Below are 6,011 nucleotides of genomic sequence, written 5' to 3'. Positions count from 1 at the left end.
TTATATGGAAAACATTATCTGATGTTATTATATGGAAAACATTACCTGGTGTTATTATATGGAAAACATTACCTGATGTTATTATATGGAAAACATTATCTGATGTTATTATATGGAAAACATTACCTGATGTTATTATATGAAAAACATTACCTGATGTTATTATATGGAAACCATTACCTGATGTTATTATATGGAAACCATTACCTGATGTTATTATATGGAAAAGATTACCTGATGTTATTATATGAAAAACATTACCTGATGTTATTATATGGAAAACATTGGGTAGTTTCATGATAAAGGAACGTAACCCTTCTATCCACAATAATATGATGCAATTTCAGAACAATTTATTTCAATTTTATTTTCAATATTTTAAAAAATATTTTAATGGTATTTTATTAATACTTTAATAATTTAATAGTATTTATTTTATTTTTAATATTGCAACACAAATTTTTACTGGAAATAAAGGATATAATTTTCAAGGCTTTTTCATGACATTTTCCATATTTTCAAAGATTTTTTAAGGTAACAAGCTAAAAACTATATGGTTCCCTGACTGATGCCTTGAATTTTAGGAGAAAAATAAAATTTAACCCCCAAAAGGTGTGTTTTTCACCCATAAAACGCTCTGAGGCTCAAAATAGGGGTCAGATATAACGTTTCCAGATGTATATCCATGTGGTCTTACTTTGGGTAATTTTCAGCAAAATCTAATGGTCAGAAAAGATTCTATGTCTCGAACAGTGTAATTTTTGCTATTTTGACCCCTTTTGGCCTTCTGGGGATGCAACCAGAATTTTTATCGAAAATCCAAGAATGTAACATTTCCTTCCTTGGGTAGTTGTAACTTCATGCAAAATTTCAGAAAAATGTAATGAGTAGTTATTGAGAATTTTGGAAATGAATGAAAGAACGGACAAGGGTGAATTCTAATGTCTAAATCCAACTAAGTCGGTGGACCAAAAAAAGAAATAAGGCCTTTTCAAGGTAAAAGGCAAAATTCAAGAATTTTCAAACCTGTGCAAACCTTGTAAAAAATAAATAAAAAGGTCTCTCACTGTTAGTCTGCCTATCTGCCTCAGGTTTTAGTGTGTTGTACATCAGTCATTTTGTCCAGAACTGTTCAATTTCTAGGGAACTTTACAGCTCAATTTCACCACACTATCGAAGGAGCCATTGAAACTTGAGCTGTTACGAAAAGGGTAACAAGAACATTGTCGCCTTTCTTCACTCTAATGACATTGGATATTTGAAATATGATTACGATTGTACAGTTTAGTTTAGAAAAGCAAACTTGCTTCTAAAAAGGGTATTTGTCTTTTTTGTTTTGAGGATGGAAGGACCAAAAAACGACCACAACTTAATGACACAAAGATTTTGATATTTTTGTTTGGAGAATTTTTACATCATGTATCACTTTATGAATTTTTGGAATAAAACAAAAGTGAAATAATTTGTGATAGTGGTTGTGACTCAATAAGTGATTGGGTATGCCTAGTGCATATATATATATATATATATATATATATATATATATAGTCATCCACATAAAGTACTGTTTTGCTGTGTCACAGCTCATCAGTGCGGCTAAACAGGCAACTGCCTCAAGCAAGGATCGAAACCCGACTGCCCGAATGACAGTCAAGGCCTCTCACCATTACGCTATACGGCTGCTGCTGTGTGGGTCATGAATAAACGATGTTTTGATATTGTTCAAATGCCTCCGCTCGATTTGTTTACACAAAGAGCGTCGCTTAATACGCTAATGGCAATTTGTATATCACTTCCCAATATGCTCAACCCAAGATAAGGAGCATTGTATATATAGTACAAAATTTTGTTGAAATTCAAAGACTTACATTTTTTTCTTTTATATAACTCTTGTTTATTTCATCTTGGAACTCTTCATTACAGCCGTTTCATTAATGGGATGACAATTGTATGTTTTATGTTTTCATAAAAATTTTCTTTCTCATCAACTCATCAGATATGATTTCCATCTGATGTTACCAACAAAAAATTAATTTTGTACGATAAACCTGGTGCGTTTGTTTGGGGAAAAGAAATTCCATCACCACATTGTTACAGGTCGGCCATCTTGGGTACCATGCAAAACTTGTGTGTGTATATATATATATATGTACTAGCATGGGTGCCCGGCGTTGCCCGGGTGTTTGGAGGTGTATGCTGAGCAAAAAAAAGGGGGTAATTTTTTAAACTTTGACCCCTATTATGACCCCTGAAAATTTATTGTTTTGGGCTCAAATCAAGTTATTAAGTTAGATCCATGTCCACGGAAGCTATATCTAAAATTTCAAGTGTGTAGACCCAAAATTGTCGGAGAAGTTTGGTAGAGTTCTCAAAGCTCAAATCGTTGAACTTTGACCCCTTAATCGCCAAATTTCTGGCTAAAAACCGATCACATAGATTTTTCCAAATCTCAGTACCCTGTATATCAAATTTCGAGTCTGTAGACTAAAAATTAACAGAGTTATTTCGTAGGGAAATGTACACAGACACACACACACACACACTTTCACTTTTATAGATATATAGATTTAAAATTTGAGTCTGACAGAATGACAAAATTATATTGCAAACCGATATATTAAACAAACGAACTTCAAAGAGACAAATGAACACATAAGTAAAAACAATTTGTATTAGAAAACATTTATTATTCCACGTCTTTTTTTACAGACCTGACGACTGAGGTTCGCTCTTAATAAAAATTGTTTTTTATAGTCTTAATTTTGACTTCCTTTTTCATAAAAAACTAAAAAAAAATCAAGAAAGAAAAGAAATTTAATTTTATTTTTTCATTAATTTCTTTCTGTGCAAAGCAATTCTTTCAAACTTACTCTGTTTCCAAAATGTTTTTATTTTATTCCCCTCCCCCTTCATTCATTTTCCTCCGCATCCTGGCAAGTATTAAAATAAACCATTTATAATATTTATTTATGGATTTATTTACTTATCATTTCTTTTGTATCGGTAAATGAATTCCATTTAAAAAAAAACTGTAAAAGTCACGTTAAAGGTGATTAAGTTGGAAAGTAAGTAAAAATTTACCCTTTTTACTTTTATACGATTTCTGATCACTTTGAAAAAGGTGTGTGTGTGTTTTAAAAATGTTTTTAAACTGCTATAATCTCATTTATATATATATATATATATATATATATATAACAACGTGAGTATTCATATCGTGGGTTTGTATTACTGTACACATAGATTCGAAAAAATAGTCAAAAACAAATATATAAATAAATGTTATCAAAGGCAAGATAAGTTACTTTTCTACCTAACTGGATATATTTTTTGTGTTTTTATTCAATGTAATATATTTATTCAGCTCGAAAAACATACAGTGTTTACCGATGTGTTGGAAAATTCAAGATGGCGTCTCACACCCTCTTTAACACCGTAAGTTTGGGAAAAGGTGTTATAAATAAAAAACTATACAAAATACTATTAAAAACCCGCCGAATATATGTCAACCTATGTCACGGTAACATATATTGAGCGAGTTTTTAACAGTATTTTAACAGGGCACATCGTAAAAACTGACCCATTAATTTTCCTGAAGTAAAAACTATATAGTTTTTAAACTTTTAAAACTGTACATTATAAAAAGAAAACTGTTTGAGTGATTTTTTTTTTTTTTACATGGGTGTCACCACTTATCAAGGCCCAGAGGCCACTCAAGGATAAGGGTTAATAGGTATACATTAGTCATTGTGATTTTAGCATAGTAAACAGTGGGAATTTTGTAACTTGGATTACTTGAAAAAGAAAACTGTTCGAATGATTGAAAATGAAAACAAAATAACAATGTAAATATATTGATAAGAAAAAAACAAAAACAAACGAAGTTTCCGTTTCAGGAACCCGAGTTTAATTTTATGTCGTAATCATTCAACTAGTTAGCGGTTTTATTCAGCGATTAGGGATAACCATACGACATATCTAAATACCAAAGCGATTTAAAAAAAATTTTTTTTTTTTATTAAAACTAAACCTGTTTAGTTTTAATGAACCAATTTTTTTAAAGCCAACACTTTAGTTATTTTGAGAGCGTGCAACTGCACCCGAAAGGTTGATTAGGAAACTCCAAATCCTTTTATGACTCGAAAAAAAAAAAGGGCTTTTTATCGGCTTAAATGATAAACTAATGTTAAATATTAGTATTTAATATAATGAGATATCAATCTACACAATTTGCCATCGATTCTGAAATAAAATGAAATCCTGACATTGTGATCATTTTTGCAGGTGTTATGTGCCAAATATTGAAATAAGAATGTTTAAATTCAATTATTGTAATTTAAGTCTTTAATTTTAAAGTCGATTTTATTTATAAAATATCTTTTTAGAAATCAATCTCAAAAACAATCTGAACAATAAATCTCTTTTGTTATGGCTAAGTTTTTGTCAAGGGTAGAAATTATAATAGACAAGTATTCATCCATGATGACATTTTACCGATTTCTTGGTTTACAGGTATTCTTGCTAAATTTCTTCGAAAGAATTGACATAAACAATACTTCAACTAAATACGTATATTTCATGCAATAATGACTTTTGTTTCTTCTGACTTTTCCTAAACTAAACATAAAACATCGGTTAGGGTTAGTTTAACATTCTGTAAAAGTACCTTCCGTTTTTTTTGGGTTTTTTTTTTGTACTTCTGCAGAGAAGGTAAAAAACCGATAAAAACTGGATATATTTTTCGTGTTTTTATTCAATTTAACATGTTTATTCAGCTCGAAAAGAATACAGTGTTTACCGATGTGTTGGAAAATTCAAGATGGCGTCTCACACATTCTTTAACACCGTAAGTTTGGGAAAAGGTGTTATAAATAAAAAACTATACAAAATACTATTAAAAACCCGCCGAATATATGTCAACCTATGTCACGGTAACATATATTGAGCGAGTTTTAACAGTATTTTAACCGGTTTTTTATTTATTACACCTTTTTCCAAACTTACCGTGTTAAAGAGAGAATCGGCCGCCATCTTGAATTTTCCAATACATCGGTAAACACTGTATGTTTTTCGAGCTGAATAAACATGTTAAATTGAATAAAAACACGAAAAATATATCCAGTTTGGTAGAAAAGTAATTTATCTTGCCTTTGATAACATTTATTTGTTATATATTTGTTTTTTGGCAACTTATTCGAATCTATGTGTACAGTAATACAAACCCGAAATGAATTTAAGACCACGAGTGAAATGAGAAAATGTAGAAAATCACATTTACTGTGTGTGTTTACTGTTTTACGGGTTTGGTTGCCATAACAACATGACGGTAGTGAACGTGTGTGTGTGTGTGTGTGCGCGTTTCGTGTAGTTTAGTTTCGTATAATAGTTTCGTATTTTTTTAATTTGTAAATAACAAGTTATTAAAAAATTAAACCCTTCCAAGATGGACAATAAATAAAGCCATACTATTTTATGGTAAAGGTAAGAGCGTAGAAACGATTGTTTTTTAGGAGATGTGATTATTGGATTAACCAATCAGAAATCGTCTGTGGCACACACATCTCTGTTTTTATAGATATATAGGTCGAGGTAATTAGTTAAAGAGATTTAATATAATGTGATATATAGATAGATAGATTAAATGTTAAATAGATTTTGTAAATAGTACAGTTGAAATGATTAGAATATTTCCAATATGTAATAAGGTCGAGGTAATTAGTTAAAGAGATTTAATATAATGTGATATGCAAATGAGCATAAGTCATTCGATATGGGGGTGGTTTGTAGAATAGTATATAAAGAAATTAGGCAAAGATTCTTATGTCTCCTATAACAGAAACATCCTAAAATGGGTTCTAATGTTTCTCTACCAGGAGAGATCTACCCTCTTACCTCCTTTATATTTCGTTGATGATGGAGAGCTGTAGACACAGACAGAAACACACGAACCCTATTACTTTATAAAAATATAGATATATATATATATATACACACACACACACCAGTTTGAT

The sequence above is a fragment of the Euprymna scolopes genome, chromosome 22 (assembly GCF_053919585.1).
Source record: "Euprymna scolopes isolate OS-2025 chromosome 22, ASM5391958v1, whole genome shotgun sequence".
NCBI lineage: Eukaryota > Metazoa > Mollusca > Cephalopoda > Sepiida > Sepiolidae > Euprymna > Euprymna scolopes.
Note: the sequence above shows the minus strand (reverse complement) of the source record.